Source organism: Otolemur garnettii, unplaced genomic scaffold (assembly GCF_000181295.1).
Source record: "Otolemur garnettii isolate 467f Iridium unplaced genomic scaffold, OtoGar3 scaffold00010, whole genome shotgun sequence".
NCBI lineage: Eukaryota > Metazoa > Chordata > Mammalia > Primates > Galagidae > Otolemur > Otolemur garnettii.
In genome coordinates, this window is record NW_003852405.1 from 31723996 (window position 1) to 31745805 (window position 21810).

Consider the following 21810-nt stretch of genomic DNA (forward strand, 5'->3'; position numbering starts at 1 on the left):
TCCCTTCCCTTCCCTTCCCTTCCCTTCCCTTCCCTTCCCTTCCCTTCCCTTCTGTTTCCTTCCCTTCCCTTCCCTTCCCTTCTGTTTCCTTCCCTTCCCTTCCCTTCTCTTCTGTTCCCTTCCCTTCCCTTCCGTTTCCTTCCCTTCCCTTCCCTTCCCTTCTGTTTCTTTCCCTTCCCTTCCCTTCCCTTCCCTTCCCTTCCCTTCCCTTCCCTTCCCTTTTTTTTTTTAACAGTTCCCTTGGTAGAGTGTCCTGGCATCATAGCTCACAGCAACCTCAAATTCCTGGGATCAAGCAATCCTCTTGCCTCAGCTTCTTAAGTAGCTGTGACTGACTATAGGCACCTGCCACAATACCTGGCTGCTTTTTAGAGATGGAGTCTCACTCTTACTCAGTCTGGTCTTGAACTTGTGAGCTCAAGCAATCCACCCGCCTCAGCCTCCCTGAGTGCTACGAACATAGTGTTTTCTGATATCTTTGCTTCTGGTTTTAGATATAACAAGCTAGCCTCTGTTATCATTCCTTCCCTCTGGAGTGCCCATTGAAGATTTACTGTTTTGTGGACCATAATTCATATTTTCAGGTTGATTTAATATATCTTCCTGAATTATTACCTGTTAGACTGTGGCTACCAATGGCTGCAGAGGAGCTTGAACAACATCTAGTTAATGTGTCCTAGATTAGAATGGGCCAAACTCACATACCCAACAAGCTTCATTTTTAAATTTTGTCTCTACTCATCTCTATCTGTGGTCCCCTGAAAATAGCTAATTGCTGAGTCTTTTCTGATGTCTAAGTTACAGATAAATGAATTGATTCATCTCTCGGGGGTGTTGAATGGCCTTATAAAAGATATAAGAAATGTAAGTCAGTGCTGTATTCAATGCTATTAGCAACATATTGCGAATTCCATGAGTCATCACATTCCTCCATACGACTTAGATTTTCTTTTCCTTAATAATGTTATTTTTGATGCCTTAATCTCTAAAATTAAGTTCACTTTTGGAATCTTCATGCCTGTTCACTTCTACTAAGCAAATAGTGATTATTTGCTGGGTTTTCTTTTCTTTAGTTTTAAAGATGGAGATGATTCCCTTAAAAGAAGATATTTAAACAATTAATCATCCAAGCTATGGTAGAAAATGCAGTTTTTTTGTTGTCGTTTGTTTGTTTTTGGGACAGAGCCTCAAGCTGTCCCCCTGGGTAGAGTGCTGTGGCATCACAGCTCACAGCAACCTCCAACTCTTGGGCTCAAGCGAGTCTCCTGCCTCAGCCTCCCAAGTAGCTGGGACTACAGGCGCCCGCCACAACACCTGGCTATTTTTTGGTTGCAGCCATCACTGTTGTTTGGTGGGCCCAGGCTAGATTCAAACCTGCCACCTTATGTGTATATGGCTGGTGCCTTAGCCACTTGAGCCACAGGTGCCAAGCCAGAAACGCAGTTTTTAAACCAAACTTTTGACAGAAAAACAGATGATTTTCAAGAACCCATCTAGTAATCTAGTATAAACGTCTGATTATCATTTTTTTAAACAAAAAGAGACATATTTGTCTGGTAATATACAAATTACAAATAAATAATAGTGAAATACTAAAAATATGTTTTGGGTTCTGAAAATCACATAAATAGGTACAATTATTTTCTATCTGTTAAAAATAAACATTCTCCATGGCAAATGTCATCCTTGACTCATCTTTCCTATAATTTCTGTCCTTTCACTTGCCCATAATTTGACTTGGTACTGAGCACATGTGATCATGTTTTATAGATTCCAAGAGTCATATCTAAAATTAGGATGCGTCTTAAAATCTCTGCCAGCCCGCAACTGCTACTGGTAGTCAAAAACAGTGAAATTATGTGTGTGAACTTGATCATATTTATTCATACTGTCATTATATAAGTTGCATTTGTGCTTTTTCCAAAGAAAAACTAAATTGTTTGGAATTTAGTTGCCATTTCAAATAGCTTCAAGAAATGTATGCTATGATTCAGCATTTTAACAAAAAGTTATTTTGTACACTGAATGTTCCAGGAAGAATGCAGTGATGTTAATTTGATATGATCCAAAGAAATATTTGTTTTTAGAGAAATGATCGAAATTCTGTATGTCCTTGCAAAGTAACACACAAGAAATGCTTACAGTACCCAAGAAAAGAAGCACCTTACAAACAGGTGAGACTTTTGTCACTCGACCACATGGATAAGGATTCTCTGCCGTACATTAAACAGAACAATAGAAAGCAGGAAAAATTGACAATGAAAAATGCCAGAGCAGAAAAAGCCTCATCTGTCCCTGCTCTATACGGGGCTATGGCACCTCAAGTATCAATTTGTCAGAAACTCCGTGCTTACTTTAAACAGCAAAGGCTTAACTCCCAGTGACATGCAATTCAAATAAGAAAAAAAAATGAAATATTGTTTTGTCATAATTTAATGGAGTGTTTTTCTCTTTTAAGTGTATGTAAAAATTATGATATATCTTACATTAGATGCCTTCTAGATTAAATGAATCATGATAATAAAATTACACTGTTAAATATAGTAAAAGAGATTAAAGCAAGATTTTATAAGACCATTTATTAAGCTGCCACTTTTACTGTTTTGCCCCCCAATTTCCAATAATGTTTTAAGCCACCATTATTGTTACTATCAGTTAAAGTATTGCACTAATCTCTATGTATTCATTATCTCTTTTATTACTTGTACCTGTTCAGGAAAGCTATTATGTTATTAACCACGATTTGCAGATTAAACATTTAAGACTGGGGAAAGGTTTGTAGTTGGGAAGAGGGAGAGCCAGAGTGGATGGGAAAAACTGCCATTGCTGGGCTGCTTCTCAGCCTGGTCCTTAAGGGCCTTGAGGGAGCCTGGATCCTCATTCGCTTCCTGGGGCCCGGAAGCCACCAGCTGCGAGCACACTGGGGCAAGCGGGCTCCCACTGCAGTGCTCTCTTCCCTCCAGCTCTGTAATCACCAGCGGCTGGCGAGATTGCTCTGCTGGTCGACTCCCGGTGTGCTCTCAGACCCATGCCACTGCTTTTCTTTGAATACATGAGGCTGCATTTGCCGTTGTTCAGTTTCTTTTAATTTTTAGGCAGGGTGTTGCAGAGGATTGAGGTGAGGAGCCCAACAGTGAAAGAGGAGAAACCACGAAGCATCTTCTTTCTCTGCAGCTCTGGCAGCAGGTTTCTCTCCTCCCAGGCTCTCGCCCTGACTGAATGTTCTGGCTCTGGGTTCTGATAACACCGTCTCCCTCCCTAGGGCTTTGGGCCCAGAGGCTCTTAGCCGTTTCCTGACCCTGCCGTTCTCTGAGCCATCTCACGGTCCTCCCTTAGAGCTCACCTGCTCCATCACCCGTGTAGCGCATTTCTCTTGAGTAATTCATGTTCCTGTATGAACCCTGACTAATACAGTGTTAAACAAATTTAACAATTGACTTAATCAATGTGCATAAAGGTTTTTTGGTTTTGTTTTGTTTTTTAAGAGACACCAGGTCATTTATTTTTATAGTTTTGGGATGTATGCTAATTTATAATTCTCTTTTACAGCTGCTCTCATATTTATATTTCATATTCAATTTATCATATCAATAATTCCAATATGATCAAGTCACCTCTTCCTAAGTCTTATTTTTATCATAAAAATATTTTCACACATTCCTCAAAAGGCCTGAGAGTTTGCATTCTTCTTCCTCTGCTGACTCCTACACTTTTATATTACATGGTAATTTATTCTGTGTCTAGTCACGTGACTGTCCTTTTGAGTTCATCATCATCAGTGGCTCTGACTGTGCATGGTTATCATATCTACTGCAACCAATCCCTTGTCACCCTCTTTTGACTCACAGACCTCTTTTATTTGGGTAAGTCTTTCTCACCCTTTAAAAAATACCAGAACTTCAGAAAACCACTGCCCACCTGCTCCATGCAGGCCTCAAACTAGCTAAGATATACCTTCTTTGGAATCTCATAGCTTTCTGTGGCTTTCCATTATCACACTGACAAAGTTGCAATTTTATAACTATAAAATTACTTAACTGTAAGGTTAGGAAAAGATATTTTTTTTGCTTACAACCATTGGTCACTTTACATATAATAATAAATAACTTACTGATCATACACTTCAGATTCTATAAGTGTTTACATGTGTTATCTTAATTTATTTTTGCTTTAATCTTATAGTGTAAAATATCATTAGCATTCTTATTTTAAAGATGAAGAAACTAAGGTGTTGAGAGATTAAGTAATTCCTATTATACAATAAAAAGTGGCAATATAGAATATGATCTATGGTGTTTGGCACTAGAGTTTAAATTTTTACTTACCTCACAATATCTTTCATAGAAGATCAGTAAATAAGTGAAACCTTCAATAGTTTTTCTGACATATACAGTGTAAGTTCACATCCCCTCCTATCAAACACATTCACTAATTTTAACCTGTAATATGCTAGGAAGATATTCAATCAGAATTAGTATTTATTTTATTTTCTACTTATTTTGCCTTCGTATTATCTTTGTATCCTTTGATTCTCAAACTATACTCACATTACAGGTGAGGAAGTTGGGGCTTATAGGGTCACAATGACATCCCTACACAAATGTTGATAGGAGATAGGAGAGAGAAGGCTCCCTCCCCGTGCCAACTTACTTTGAATTTCACCACTCTTTCAACTGCTCTTAGGAATCCTACAAGTAGGTCAGGAGATCTCTTACACCAAAGTACCTGCAGTGCTTGATAAAAATAAGTTTCCCAAACTCCACAGTCAAAACTATTAAAAGCCTCTAGGACACAGGCATTGAAAGAATCCTTCTAACAGTCCTCAAGTGAGTCTGCCCGATTTGGAAACCACAACTGAACATGCCTGCCCTTAGAGTCAGGAAACGACGTTCCCTTTTTATAAATGAAGCAGACAAGGGTATTCTTAGCATCTCAAGGTGCCGTGTGCCTTAGGCCAATATTCTATAAAAGAGAATGATTGCTCTGCTTCTAACCACCACTTAAAAATTGATAAAAATATCTTTCAGCACACTTAGAAGCTTAGTTATTTTGTACATAAAATTCCATACAATTTTACAAAACTGTATTATTTGGGCAAACAATATGGCTTCTTTCCTCAGCACAGCATCCATTCTGATCCCAGGAAGGGATTCTTTCTCATGCATTTCTTGCTTGTTAAGAAGAAGTGTTATGTTTGAAGGTGTGGAAGTTATCTCAAATATTTTTTTTTCTTTTTTTTCTTTTTTTGCAGTTTTTGGCCTGGGCTGGGTTTGAACCCGCCACCTCCAGCATATGGGGCCAGAGCCCTATCCTTTTGAGCCACAGGCGCCGCCCTCTCAAATCTTTTTCATGAAGATTCAAGGGTGTTTTTCAGTTGGATTTAGCCCCACAGAATGTATGTTAATTTTATTTTAAGTTTTTACAAAGGAGACTTTTTAAAAGATGACTATCTTGATCTATCAGCTGAAACAACAGGAGATATGATGACTTTTTGTATACGTCTTATACTTGGCCATAACTAAGAATGTCAGGTCCAGAAAAAGAACCAACAGGGAGTGGCCTGGCAGGAGCAGATGAGTCCTTCTGCGGTGGTCTTGGTGACTGGATGGTGAGGATTTCTAGAGCCACCGCAAGGCAAGTTCTAGACAGGGCCATGCAGTCCGACAACTTGTGTCAGCATCCTTGGCCTCTGGCATTCTGTGTTTCTGTGTTTCTGGCCTTCGCCCCAGCACAGACAAGCAGTTTACTTGAAACTGTATCTCATTTCTCTTCTTCTGCACCTCAGCCTGCACATCCCCTTCCTCCACTTAGTTTTCACAGCAGAGGCTTCTAGCAACACAATGCTAAGGTCAAGAGCAACACTTTAAAATATATCCAGTTGCAAGCGATTCTTATTTAAGATAAGGGTTAACATTGTCTTCACTTTGAACTCAAATGAATAAAACTGTAATGTTGGAAACGGAAGATCAGAACAGTCTTGGAAGGGCTACCCTCGCTGTTCTCCAGAAACCCAGGCTTCTGACAAAGTTCAGTGGACCTAAAGGAAAACAAACAAACAAAAATATCCACTATGGGTTATCTTACAAGGGTACAAGTGAATCTTTCTAAAAGCAGAGTATGAATGTCTTAACTCAATAACTAAGAGAATGACATGAAGGTTATGTTAACCAGTTTGATGAGAGTATTTCAAAACGTATATGAAAACAGCACACTGTACCCCATGATCGCATTAATGTACACTGTTATGCTATCAGAAATTTTAAAAAAAGTCCAGTTGTTTTCTTTGAAGCTCTGTCCCTTTTTATTGCATATATTCCATGACATTGACATCTGCAACAGTAGCCTAATTCTAAACCATTAAAAGACACAAATATATTTGTTTTTGGAAAACAGAAACAAATATATTCATGCACTTATTTGATGAAGACACACATTTGTTTTTATAACTTCAAGACAAAACAGTAAGTACTTAATTTTAAGTGGTTTTTGAGCTCTTGACAATAAGAATGACATAAATAATGAAAATCAGAAAGAATGTAATTTTCTTTGTAAAATCTTTAGAGTATGTACATATATTACAGAAATGTCTCCCCACATGTCACGCAAAAATATGTATAAATTAAAATTTTAAGATATTAATTACTGGAAAGACACATTAAGGATTAATACGCAGTCTATGTGCTAATATTAGCACTTGGGTGTGTTATAACATACACATTTATAGACTTCAGGGGGAAAAAAATCAGAATCACCATAATGAATCCATTACTCTAGTCAATATTGCATGTCCTGTAGCAGGAAAGAACATTTTAACAGAGGCTTTTAAGATTTAAAATTACATATAAATGATAATTATTTTCATGGTCACGCTAATCAAGACCAGATTAGCATGATCATTAGAGTAAAATCTGGCCTGGCCGGAACAGAAAATTACTCTAAAAGTTATCATTTGAACTTAGGTACTTTTTAAAATTTTCTCTTAGTTCTTGCCATCTGCCAGGTGAAGGATTCTGCTAAATGCATCCTGGAGATCATTTAATTTTGAAGTCTGAGCATTACTAGTGGGTATTTTTTTCTTGACCCCCAAGTACCTCATTTTTAGCAGAACTTGAAGGATAATAGGACACCTTCCCCAAGGTTAGAATCGATAACAGATATAGCTAGGAAACTGGTTTCTGAAGAGGTATCTGTATAGCATATGAGGACCATTTGGCTACTTCTGTCAGAGTTCTCAAGTCTTCTGAAATAACTCTGTAAATAAAAAATATATGACATATTAGCTCAGAGATGAATAGCTCTTCCATAATCTGTGACCTTAGGAGAAAGGCTGACATTGGAATAGCTTTGAAGGTTCCTTCTGGCTCTGGAAAACTGGGATTCTATAACTTATTCTCAAAGTATGTAAGTAGCCCCAAGACACATCTCAGAGGAAATCTATAAGGGTAGGAATGACCTAGAGGATCTTCCAAAAATAACTGGGATATTGAAATAAAATGAACAAATTCTTGGGTTTGTAGTGATTTTCACAAACTTGAAGGCTCCACTTGGGGTTACGTTACCTGCTTCAGGGGACGTGGAACAGTGTTTTCCACTGACTAGTACAGTTACAGACCAGTCAGCTGTCTCTTCCCGCCTGTCTCTGTTGCTTTTCTATTACCTTTTCCTGCTCTGCTTTTTTTCCTCTCCTTAATTCCAATCAGCTGCTAATACCTTTCTTCTTCCTTTTTATTATTAAGTTAGAAGAACATACCTTGGACTTACCAGTCTATTTTAAAAGCTAATTCTTGCTTGCAAAAGAGCATGAATTTTTCCTTAGGTGCAGCCCTAACTCTCGTCTGCAGATCTGTGGATCACTGCTCCTGGTATGTGGTCAGTTATTGACAGATAGCTTCCAATTAAGAAAGCAGAAAGCACTTGCCAATAAAACATAACATTGTTTGTTGTTAGGTTGGATGGCAAAGAGAAACTGCCTCCCTCTTCTGGATATAATTTCCATCTTGCTTTGGCCTGGCTCCAGTGCCACATTTCTGAAAAATGCCCGATCTACAGACTAGGCTAACCTGGCATTTGGTCAATTTTCTTTACTTCAAAAGTGCAGGCTTTCCAACCACGCGAGGCTGGTGCGAGCTTTGCACATGTTGGCTGCACTGTCTGACTCGTATTTTGACTTCTTTCGTTTTATTAGATGTGTTTGATCCAGGCTGGGGATTTATCAGTGTAATTAATCTAATCTCAACAGCAGCATCCGTGCTAACTGAAGTGGATTCTAACAATGTTTTGTTGATCCCTATAATCGCTGAATGAGAATAAAGATGCTGTAGCACATGGCAGCACTCTTTCTCCGCGAGGTTGCATTTTGAATTTGAGATAACCCCCCCCCATTCCCCCTTCCCCGTGCAACTTTAATTGGGGCTGTATCTCACCTCTCATATGGTCAGCTTTGCATGTTCACTCCTTGATGAGACCAATGTCTTAGAGATTCAGAAAAAAAAAAAATTCTTTGCTATTATAGACTGCTTCAGAGGACAGCTTTGCCTTGGATAAACTAATGATGAGGATTGTAAATGCTTGAAAATGCCTGGGTGTGGCTGAATTTGATCCCTGGATTCTCTCCGGGCAGTTCAAGTGACCAAGTGGTTAAGGTGGAGAGGCTCGCAGCTCCAAACGTCCTTGAAGATAGATGGGTTTTGGCACATGATGCTATGTTAATATCATGTGATACAGTATCGAAGCTCAGAAAACAAGCACAATGATCTCCTTAAAAATTTCGTGCCTTTTGTTTACTGTACAAGACTTCCAGTTATCAAGACAAGAAAATGAATTTCACCATGGTGTTTTCTCTCCCTTTTCAATAAAAAAGTGACCTTCCTTTTGTGTGACCTGTTTGATGTTACTGTAGTGCTTGAAAATATCACTACTTTCTTTGCAGAGAAAAGGTCAATTACTCCCAACATTTCCCTTCCTTTAAAATGTCTTTTCGAGACTGCGTTTATTCAGCAAAAGTCAAGTGGAGATTCAGTTTACCTGGTTTATTGAATTGACATTAAGAAAGTCAGACAAGATAATTCAAAATAATTAATAACTTAAATCTGTTATTTGGATCAACCTCACCTGTCTGTTAACTTCTATTTGCTGGACCGTTATTTGCTTAGGTATTTATTCTTTTACTATTTACGTGAATTTTAAGATACCAAATGTAAACTGTCTTTCAGTCTTTTGTGCCCTTTTCCGTTTCATTTATCAAGTTTTCATACATATGTAGGTCTGTCTCTGGGTTAGCTCTTTCAAACTAGCACTCTGTTATAACGGGGCTCACCCCACAATTTATAACAGCTTAGTATTAAATCTTCACGCCTGACAAAGACTCTCCCTAGTGTTCTTTAGCTGTGTCTTGCTTCTTCTTGTCTGTTTGCTTTTCATATAAATATTAAAATAAACATGCCAACATTTACAAACCTTCCGTTGCAAAGGTTGTATGTAGTTTGATACTATATTTTGGAATAATTGAGATATCTATAATGATGAGTCTTTTACTTAATGAGGATATTACAGCTATACGTCTATCTAGAGCTTCTTTTAAAATGTTCATCTCATTTATAACTTGTTTTCAAAGTTGGCCTTATGTATCCATTCTTTCACTTACTCTTTAGTCACAAATTGTAACTATTAGTATTACTGGCATCTTCGTATTGTTAATACTTCATATGTACTGCATTTTGTACTAAGATTTGATATCTCTGTTTATCAGTGAAACTAGTCTGTGATATTTTACTTTTATACATGTTCTGAATATGGTTAAAAATATGCTAATAATGTTTCTCTTCTCTTTAGAACTTTGTATAGGTCAGAATTGTTGAAAACCTTAAATGTTTGGTAAAAGTTGCACATAAAACTGCTTAGGTGTGGTAAGTTTATTATTTTATTTTTTTTTTAGAGACAGAGTCTCACTTTGTCCCCCTCAGTAGGGTGCCGTGGCATCACAGCGCACAGCAACCTCCAGCTCTTGGGCTTAGACGATTCTCTTGCCTCAGTCTCCCGAGTAGCTGGGAACATAGGCGCCTGCCACAACGTCCGGCTATTTTTTGTTGCAGTTTTGCCAGGGGCTGGGTTTGAACCTACCACCCTAGGTATATGGGGCCGATGCCCTACTCACTGAGCCACAGGTCCTGCCCAGGTATCATAAATCAAATTTCTTAATGATTATAGATTGATTAATGTCTTTTAAAGTCAGTTTGGGTAAGTTACAAGCTTCCGGGTTATCTCTATTTGCTTAAGGTTTCACATTTACTCTCCTAAATTTGTTTGTCCGCGAGTCACTGTGAAAGTTTGAGACAGACTGTTATGGTCCACTATTTCACTTGCAAGAAACAGAGTAAACAGCGTCCTTTCTGATTCACTCTTGCAAGCTGAAACTTATCAATGTTGCTGGGAGAGCTTCATTTTTCTTTTTTCTATACATGTGGGTCTTAGTTTTGTGTATCTCAAACTTGAGCAATGACCTTCGTATTTGTAACTCTTTGTAAACTTGAAGTACAACACAAACATCCACAGGTGTGGCACGACAATCATGGTAGAAGCACTGAGTTGGCTGTTCCTTTCTTGTGAAGACATAAAAGGCAGCTGATTTCTGGATCTGGCTTTTACACTGTAGGCTTCTCACTCACCGCAGGTGCCCTGGTCATATTCTGAAAGAATTACAAAGCACAGGTGCTCCGCAGCCACTTGCAATCTTAGATCTCCTTTGCACTCTGTGTTTGCTAATTTGATAATGAATGTAAAGGCAGATTGTTATAGCTACCGGCTGTCACTCTCTCCAGTTTTCAAACCTGGAGATAAAGTTTGTAGTTTGGCTTACCTCAACATTATCCTTTTACTATTGTGTGTCTTTCCTCAATCCCCTGCTTTTATTTTACCCTTTCTCTCCATCAATCTTCCCAAAGGTTTGACTTCTTAAAGGAACTTTGAGACACCATCGCCTGGCTGTTTGGAGGCTGCCGCTGAGCTGACAGTCTGTGGACTGATGGTGAAGCTCCATCATGCTTGACAGAAAACCCCGGGAACAGCCACGCTTTCACTTTGTGTTGGATATAAACTACCTGACATCTTAGGAACAGTGAACACAGTTATTTGCTTATTTGATGAATTAGTTACTTTACGTATCTGTAAAGATTTTCTTTTCTTTTCTTTCTTTTGTTTTTTGAGACAGTCTTTTTTTTTTAATAGATACACCTGAACACATCATCTTTCAGTTGTTTCTGAGTTCCCAGGACCTCCTTCAAAACATACCTAGCTCTACCGTTCTGTCATCTGTTTATTTTTCTAAACTTCGAAAAGTTAAAGCAGAAAAGGCCAACCTCAGTTTAAGTACACATGGCACAGGCACTTGTAGAAAATCCGTGGTTGCTCGGCAACCGGAGAGCGCCTGTTTGGAGAGCGAGCGCAGAGAGCTACACCACGGGCCTGGGGGGTGGCTGGCGGGCGGCGGGGCACCGAGTCACCTGCAGGGACTCAGACCATGGAAACAGTATCCAAATAACACGCATCTGTTCCTGAATATTCCTGAACAATAATAATATTGTTGCTCAGCTCCCCTCTGCACACATAGCCAGAAACCAGAAGGCTTCGGAAGCAGCATAATCTTCGGTTTTGAATGTTGCTGCCAACTTTGCTACAAATATATCATCCTTGTGCAGTCGGGGTGCCGGGGTAAATACCGAGTTGGCACATTAATAACCTGAATTGTTATCAGGGCCTCCTTGGTCAATTGACACGTGGGTTAAAGAGATTGGATTTGGAAAAGTCTCACCGTCCCTAATAAAGACCAGCGATCATTAAAATTAACCACACGCTGACTTAATCTACATACAGCTTTGTTAATTACTAGTTCTTTCTTCATGTCCATCTGTTTTTAAGATTTTAGTGAACCTGGGCCAGATGTTCATGTAAATATAATAAGACGGTTGCCATGTAAATAGAACATTCTCAAGTTTGCTGTGTAATAGTCTTAATTTATGCAGCTGCTGCTGTGTGTTGTCTTTAGTGGCTCAAATGCAACACTGACGTCTTTGTTAAAAGCCTCAATAAAACAATATTTTGACTTCTCTGTGTGTGTGTTGGTTACTATTTATTGTATATTGTCCTGGATGTTTAAATCCTTAAGATGTAGCAAAGCGTTTATCAGGGTAGTCTAGGAATGGTGGCAGGTGAGACAGAACTATGCCATCTCAGTCAGTTGAATAGTATTAAAACTTTGTCAAATTCTCAGTGAACACAGGACAGTGAATCTTGTATGTCGCTGCTTCAGCTTTGTGCCCTCACTACCAGCCCAGTCTCTCGTCTTTCTGGAAAACTCCCCCCACTCATTAGAGGGCCGACATGTGCCATTTTCACATAAGGGATTGCAGGAACTGATCAAACTAGAGAATGATGGAATTGGTCAGCAGAAAGACTGTAAGAATCAAATTAAGGCAAATTTGAGCTTTTGAAGAAGAAAGTGCATTTTAAAATACTACCCTGTACAATAGGCTTAAAAGAGTGTTTCAGCAACTAACTACTTTATAGCAACTAAAATGTTTGAACCCAGCTGGTTATGGATACAGCAATCACGTGGCATCCAAATCACAATGTAACGTTGAAAAAGAAATCAATGTAAAGAGCTTCAAATCAAAGACAAATTGTAACATGAATATTAATTCTTTGATCACATTTTACCTGAATTTAAGAGACTGGTAAATTAAACTCGCCAACAAAGTTTAGTGGCATAATGTTTTCTTTGATAATCAAGAAAAATAGACCTGTGAATTTTTATATATATATATATATATATTTGAATAAAATTTAACAGAAAAATAAATTGTACTGTGTAATAAGCAAGAGACTGTCCTTTGGGACATCACAGGAAGGAACAATCTGTATCACCCGCATTTTCTCCCCCTATCTCTGGGGTGCACTGGAAACCGGGGCGCTCAGGCACGATGAGCATTTGATTTCACAGACTTAGGAAGAGAGGGTTAAATCTCTCATCAATGTGCAATTATATGTTTTTCACTATTTCCTTAGACTTTTATTTACCTTTTCTCCAATTAAATTTTCAATGGGTAATATATTCACACAGTTCTAAAGCATGTAAAAAATAAATGTAGTATAAATAGTCCCATTTAAAATTTGTTTCTGAATAGAACTTTTATTTATTTATTTTTTCTGAATAGAATTTTTCTTGGAGAAGCGTAGTAAATAGAAATAGAGTATTGTCCAATGTTCACTCTTGGATTACAAAGATTTAGATTTTATTTATCTATTCATTCATTTATTAATTATAGGGTCTCACTCTCTCACCCAGGTTACAGTGCAGTAGCATCATCATAGCTCATAACTTCAAATTTCTGAGCTCAAGAGATCCTCCCATCTCAGCCTCCCATGAACCAACACACCTAGCTAATTTTGTATTGTTTTTTGAAGAGACAGGGTCTTATCATGCTTCTTAGGCTAGTCTAGAACTCCCGGCTCATGCAATCCTCCTCCCTCTGCTTCCTGTTATCTGTAGGGTAACAAGTGCAAGCCATCACATCTAGTCCAGACTTCGATTACTGAGAACAAAGTGGAAATGTAGCATCCTAGGAGTATGAGTGAACTTAACTTCACCTATACAAGGCTTTGGAGATGATGCCAGTAAGGCTCATTACAGTGTCTGTTATGTGAGATCTAGAATTGAGAGAGGGCAGAGGACTGAAAATAGCGCATCTTCTGGTTTTGGTGTCAGGCAAGTGTACATCAGGAATTTTTATGACATCTTACAATGTGTTTAACTAAAGACCTTAACTTCTGACTCAATTTAATGTTAGATAAGTTTTAAATTGGCTGTTCCTTTTAGTTTTATTACCTTCATTTTTTCTTTTCATTTCCTGACAATCACCTCTAAAGAATTGGCTAGTTTAATTATCAAAATAGTAAGAACATGAAGAATGGTATCAAAAAGAACAGCACTAAACAAAACTAACAAGACAATGCCTCAGAAAGAAACCAAGGTGAGAAATAAACTTCAATATAGCAGGAGAAGAGAGACCATCCTAGTTTATTTTTCCTTTGGTTATTACAAAATGTTAGAGTACATGATTTCATAAATACACTTTTGCTGAAGAGTTAGCTTAATAAGATATGTCGCTCCGTCTTAGGGTTAGAGTCCTCATACATAGCAAAGAGTCGTGATGGTGGTGAGTTTTGCTTTTACCTATGGAAGAAAGTGAAAGGGCAATATCTTTGTTAATTTCTAGCCTTCTCATATCATTGCCAGTGAAAAAGGACAATCTCTAACAATTAAAACATTTTGCTCATTTTACGTTAGTTCTTTTAAAATGATGGATTTAAGATGGCTTTAGGAAACTTCAATTGAATCATTCCTCTGTCTCCTTTCTGTATTTAGAAACAGGTCTTTGGAATATTTTCCCCCTACTAGGGAGAAAGGTGAACTCTTACCTAAACTCATAAAACACTTTTTTTGAAAAAAAAAATGTATTTTATTCTACTTAATTGTATGTTGAGTTGACCTGGGCCAAAAATGAAGAATCTGTCCAGAGACGCATGGGTGCTAATTTCTGGTCATGTTCATAGTAAACACGGAGATTCATTTTTGTTTTTATTTATGAAGTTTACATTTGAAGGAAGGAGTGTTTTGGGTGCAATTTGCCCATCTGGAGAGCTGGTAAGTAATCCTAAATTAGTCAAATCCCAGTGTTCAACAGCTGAGGGTGACAAGCCGACCTGGGGGACACAGGCATCTGTTTACCTTGTAGGAAAACAGAGAGAGGAAATCAAATCCTAAATAAACAAGAATTATATCTTAAAATTAAAGGTATCATACAGGAATTCTCGAGAAGAAATCACTCTTTTAACCTTATCTAACCAGCAATGAGAACATAACTTGCTAGGCCAAGGTCTGCAGGCTCCTTTCCTGCTCTGTGATAATGGATGAACAAGCACAGTAAGGAAACTTGCACAAATCAATGAACAAGTTAGGCTGATTCTGACAGCCTAGAAAAGAACCTGGACGTATATGGGTCGACATATGCTGAGGGATCACTTTAAAATAATGAAAGTCATGAATTTCCCTTTCTCCGGGAAATGGTAAGGTAAGCTTGCCCAAACTCCTATATTCTGTGTAAACAATCGTTTTAATATCTGAACGTCCACATATGGTGTCCTATTGTTATCCAAAATGTGTTAAGCTAGGAGTTGTTCTAGAAGACTTGGAGGTATTCCTGTGGTACCTATCTTAAGATGTTATGAATTCTAGGATTTTCTGAGGCTATAGAAGCAATTCCTGAGCAGTCAGTAACCATAAAGGAAAAGTGACTGCCACATCTTGTTACTCAGAGGCTGGTCTGAGAATGTCCCCATTCTCTTCAAGTTCATGACCACCTTACATTTTTACTGATCTGTGTTTTTATTTCCATTTCATAACTCTGCCTTGGCTTATTCATCTTGAGTCTTATTCAGCTGCAGTACATGACCAGGAGAAACCCCAGCAGCTATAGATGACCTTTCATGCTCTTCGTCAATTATGATTGCTCCCCAATATGGTGCTTAGTCTGTAGTTTCATGTTAGAGAATAAACTAGGTAATGCCAACCAAGGGTCAAAAACTGCTGCCTCAAGAAGATTTATCTATTGGGATGTTTACTGTATTTTTTAAAATTTGAATACTTTTACAAAGGGCATGCCATCTCCTACTCCTAACAATGCCCACCATTCTGGATCTTCTATTTGCATTATCTGTCTGACGTCTGAAGTTATTTGAACTGGCTGTCCATTCATTAGACAAATGGAAAGTGACACTTACGTGTGATGTTTATAATGTTCATTAGTTAGAATAACAAATGCACAGCTTCTGGGGTCTTTCCAGCCTTGTATATGGAAAAGAGTCCATTTGGGGGCTATGTCGTCACTTCTAATTCTGTACAAAGGCAAGTTCTTAGAAAGGGTGACGAATGTCAGAGGAAGTGACACACAGGTTCCCTATCTTGTGCTGTCCCCCTTAACTTCAGCTTTCTTTTCCTTTCATTCACAAAGTGCCTTGCACTAGAGGAAGATTTTTCAGTGACAGTGAAATTTAGTCTCCCAAATTCTGCTATTTCTAGTTTTCAATCCCTTATTTACTAGCAGATCCTGAAAATACAGTTTAGATATGCTAAAAATGCTTAAAAGTAGTATCATTCACTTAAATTTATCCACTAATTTTTAGCTTCTATCAATAGGATTATATTAAATAAGCATTTAGTATTTTCAGTTACATGCCTAGTATTTATTGGTGCTTTTAGTGGAGTAAGAGGGACATTGAGGTCAGCTTCAATCATAGCCATTTTAGTAATGGTAAATTCTCTAGAATGGGAAAATTAGATGCTAATCACAAATAATATAGGATTGTATCTAAAGCAGACTTCTTTGATTATCTATATATAGCTCTGTCTTAACATTATCTAATAATCTGTGCTTGCATTTTATTAACATTTATTCTGAATAAATTCTTCCCTCAAATATAATTTGCTGAGCACCAGAAAAGTTTCCATTTTTTTGCTGTCACACTGAGATGAAGCCTACTGTGATGAATTATTAGGACAATGAAAATTAAGCAAGAGTGAAGGCTGTAATTTGAGAAGGAAATAAATCTGCAACTTGAAGAAAGAATTGTAACTTGGAAGATTTATTCTCTCTTTTAAAGTTGCCTGTCACAATATGGTAACACTAGACATCAGGATTTGAAAGATGACTTCAAAACCTCCTCATTGACAACACTTCTAAGTGGCCAACTTTTCAAGTGTCACTGTGGGGGGCCTTTGTACCTCTCTTTTATCTTTGCCATGATTTGAAGGAGCCACTCATAGTAATTACAACTGGGAAGTTAGGAGCAGGCTGTTTTGCAAGCCCTATGAGTAGACAGCCAGGAAAGGAAAGTGAAATAAACGTCAGACATACTCCTGTGAGCTCACCTTGGCATCCAGAGCAATCGTGGAAGAAAATCCAGTCTCCCCGTGTACCTACCCCAGACCAAGCTGGCTCAACTTTTATTCAACAAAGTTGTGATTTGTTTTTCTGACTCTGGACCTGCATGTTGGAGGTCACATAGCCTTGAGCATGTCCAGCTGAATTAAGCATGCAGACATGAGCAAAACCTGTGCTGCGGCTGAGGACCGAACTAACCATCAGACACCACATGGCAGGATACAAGACCCGATCAGACCTAGCCCTGGCGTGGGCCAGCCAGAGCAGACCCCCTGCATCCCCCCACTGCAAGACCCCATCAGAGCCAGCCCTGGCGTGGGCCAGCCAGAGCAGACCCCCTGCATCACCCCCTGCAAGATCCCATCAGATCCAGCCCTGGCGTGGGCCAGCCAGAGCAGACCCCTGCATCTCCCCACTGCAAGATCCCATCAGATCCAGCCCTGGCGTGGGCCAGCCAGAGCAGACCCCTGCATCGCCCCCTGCAAGATCCCATCAGATCCCGCCCTGGTGTGGGCCAGCCAGAGCAGACCCCCTGCATCCCCTCCTGCAAGATCCCATCAGATCCAGCCCTGGTGTGGGCCAGCCAGAGCAGACCCCCTGCATCCCCCCACTGCAAGATCCCATCAGAGCCAGCCCTGGCGCGGGCCAGCCAGAGCAGATCCCCTGCATCCCCCACTGCAAGATCCCATCAGATCACACTTTATCACCCTATCCTTACAAAACCTGAACCAACCTCCACATCAGGGAGGCTGATTTGAGCATTTCTATCTCCTTGCTAACTGACTAGTAATAAGCCTTCACTGTTCTCAAGGGCTGGTTCCGTGGCATTGGCCACCAGGCAATGATTGATGGCTTGGAAACTCCAATTACAGAGCACTCGGTGGGCTCTTCTTTACCTGTCTTGTCCTATCAAAATTAACACTGAATTCTGTATCTCAAATTGAGATAAAGGAAGGAATTCCCAATAATATTTAAAATATTGAAGTGAAATGAACATCTATCTATATGTTTTAGTAATGTTTACTTGGTTACTTTTAATTTTGTTTTCCAATGTACTAACTCATAGCTGTGGGATTCCTGTCAAATGTTTCCTCTGTGGGAAGTGCAAAGCTGTATGCAACTAACGCTCAGTTTCTGATAGAAATGGAAGAAGAAGACCTTAACATTTATAGGGCATCTACTTAATGCTCAATAATTCCCTATATTGTAACACAGGTGTTATTATTCGCATTTTACAAATGAGAAAATATAGGCCCTGACAACTTAAATAATGTGACAAAGGTCAGGCAGCCAGAAAAGGTAGTCTCATAGTATAATACAAGCCTGTCTAAATAATTTTTTCTAATGGTGTGTATCATTTGCCACTCCAGCAAATAAATCTCTACCGTTGGAATTTATGAGCTTCAGAGTGCCTACACTGAAATGCCAGACCCTCACAGGGACTCCTTCCTAAGCAGTCCTGAACCCTTTGTCCCCTTACGTTACAGGCTGTAGATAGCGGTACGGACGGCTCTTCTAGAGTAGCAGGGAGCATGCAGAGAGTAAAGTTAAAGATGCAAGTTCTTTGGTAAATTTGTAAGGGTACAAGTGCAAAGTTTTAGTGGAGTAAGAGGCTGGTATCTGTTACCCAGAGGGGCACCAGTGATTCAGATTGTGGATTTAGATGAAGGAGCTCGGCACAGACAGCATTGCTGGAAGCTTTTCACCTGCTCAGAGGCAGCAGTGGACTGTTAGGGTTGGGGTGTAGCCAGGCTTGGGGCGTAGTGAGTCAAAGATGTGCTTGAAGGAGGAACAGACACAATGATGAATCTCAGGCACCGAGCTGAGGGGAGGGGTGTGGGGGAGGGGCGGGAGCAGTGGTGGTGCCATTCAACTGGGGATTTTAGCCGAGTTTAGGCAATACTGGAGTCGGGACTAGAGGGAGTGATCTACACCACCAATAAGCTGGGCACCGTTAAATGCTGGGGATACAGCAGCAGACAAAAAGTGATACGGAGATTATTGTTATTTTTGATATTGAAAAGAGATCCCCATTTGCCAAAGAAATTGGTAGCCACTGGTTTAGACAGGACTATAAAAAGTTTACTTCACTTAGTTTAATTGAGACATAGGAAAGAAAACCACTGCAGCAAATATAAATACAGTATTCGGAGACATACAAAAACATACCTGGACACCAGGAAAGGGGGGAAAAAAAAGACATTGTTTCCAGAGCTTCTGTGTTCCTTTAATTTCGAATAAAGAAAAACTTATTAGAAAATATTTATTAAGTATCCATCATCATGAACTCAAGAGTTCATTTACTGTTGGGAATAATTGTGAAGTTTTGGAGAAATATATTTTAGCAGTAAGAGCCAAACAAATATTTTCATTTTTTTATCCATTTTGTGTAAAATAGTTGGAATTAAGTTTAATTCAGCCAATGCTTCCTAAGGTGTTATTCCTGATCTAAATGATTTTACTTCTAGGGGGCAAGAAAAATATGTTTCCAAAATTACCATAACACAGTGCATGAAGGGACAGGTGTCCAAAGTGAAGTATTAACCCAGGCTAGGGAGCCCTCGGGAAGGTGTGATTGATTCCTGCTTGTGGTGACGGAGGACTTTAGAGTGGACAGTCTATTTTAGCTGTATTTTGAAGAATGAGCAGCATTTATAAAGGCATGATGAGGATTCAAGAAAAGAGGGTGATTTGGAAAGTCTTGTAGGCTGAGGAAAAGTCTGTTTTATATTAGTCTGCATAGACTAATATATAAGTCTGTATAAGACTAATATAAAATACGGTATTCAGAGACTTACGGAAAGGACTGTGTGCTTGTCTCAGAGTTATCTTTGGAAAAGGAAAGAGAGGGTCGAGCAGTGAACTGGACACAGAATAGTTTCTTGTATATATTGCCTAGAAGCTTTATTTTTGAACACATATTCCGACTATTTGAAGTCTAACATTAGAAAATTCTGTTTGATATAAACATGGATGTAACTCAGTAGCAGAAAGTCTTTTTTTTTTTTTTTTAACATACACCTCTCATTACATTTTATGTTTAATACTTTTGGAGGATGTTTTCAGACTTATATTTGAGAGAAATCCAAGATACTTACTAAATGTATAAATCACTTTATAAAACTGTGATCAGATAATTGTTTTATAATAATCATTGAAGTCCTTATGAATTACCTATAGTAAAAGAAAGTAGGCTTCGAATATTTTTTGTGTATGTAAAAACAAACAATATAAATGAAATTAATGAAATTAATTATACTTGCGTATATCTTCATTTCAGAATATTTATCTTTAGTAGTTGTCACAAATAACAAGAATTTTAATATCTTTAATATTTTTCTAAGCCGACAGACAAAAATTATAATCGTATTCTGTAGATCGCCATGTAAGTAGTGATATTTATTGAGCTTATAAAATCTCTTAAGTTTTGTGATGACTTGTTGCGGTTTTAACTCTGAAGGATGTAGACATGTGGTGTTGGCATGTATGATTGTGGGATTATATCTAGAAATAGGAACTTCAAGTTTATTCAAGATAAATGAATATATTGTTGGCTTTATTGATGTCTGAGGGCTGTCCAGATAGTATCCAGCCACGTGTCTCTCTATTGCTAACACTACCTGTCTGAAAAGGGGCTGTCCAGAAAGTATTCAGCCATGTTCTGTGAAAAATAGCCAGATGTTTGGCTGGACACTTTCTGGACAGTCCTTGTCCATTTTGAATTCTTTATACTCACTAATTTCTTTAAATCTCATGAAAGTGTCAAATGGTATTTTACTTAAAAATCTTTTGTTAAAAATATGCGAAATAGTAGACCCTCAGTAAATCCCAGTAAGAGAAGAAACCGAGACTATTTCCCGAGTTTTCCTAGTGGGACAGAGGCCCCAAAGGCTTGGAAATGTCATCGGTGTTAGTTCACGGGCAGTTCCACGGAGCCCAGCGATGTTTTATCTTTCTGATATAAAATTAAGTATGTGGATATCAGATTCTGTCTGTGTGCCTTTCAGATTCACTAGGATGCACAGAGGGGACGGGGTGTGGACCTCACGACCTCCCTTGGAGGAAGGAGGTGTTCAGCGGGTATTTGGAGCAGAAAATCAATTGAGAAGGACGTTGACGGTTCTGTCCTGTACTAATGCGCTGTGATCCTGTGTTACTAATCCAAGCAAGTCAGACCAAAACAAAGCAAAATGTCTCATAAAATTATAAAACACTGGTTGACATTGCTCTCCATTAATTTCCTGCTTCCATTTCATAGCTATTTTTAAAAAGATTTTTTTCCCCCCAACACAGAACTTTGCCATTTGTGTCACCCTCCTGGCTGCTTCCACAATTATCACTGACTAAGAGTTGTGATTTTATTAGTTCCACATGGAAAAAAAATGTTCAGGGAATAGTCTGTTCTTGATGAGATTTGTTCTCACAGAGTGATCCTCTTTTGACTTTTACTGGCGATGAGGGTTCTAATCTAGTTTAAATCCCAGCCATTCTTAAACTAAACCAAATGGAAACAGAGATGAAGAACTGAAAAAAGATACAAACAGCAAAACAAAAGTGTGTGTGCAGCTTCACCCTCCTTTGATTAAGGTTTCCTGGAAACCTACTTAGAGGCGAGAGACTAAGTTACTATAATTAGTGATAAATCTGCTAAGCTATTTTACCCGACTAAACCAAGTACTTTAAACATGTAAGTGATTGTAATTCTTTTCTTACTTGGGGAAAAAGATAGTTACTGGTTACACGATTCCTTTTTACTCTCTGTGACCAGCTATTTTGTGGATTACAGATAGATGTTAAACTCAAAATCCATGTTTGA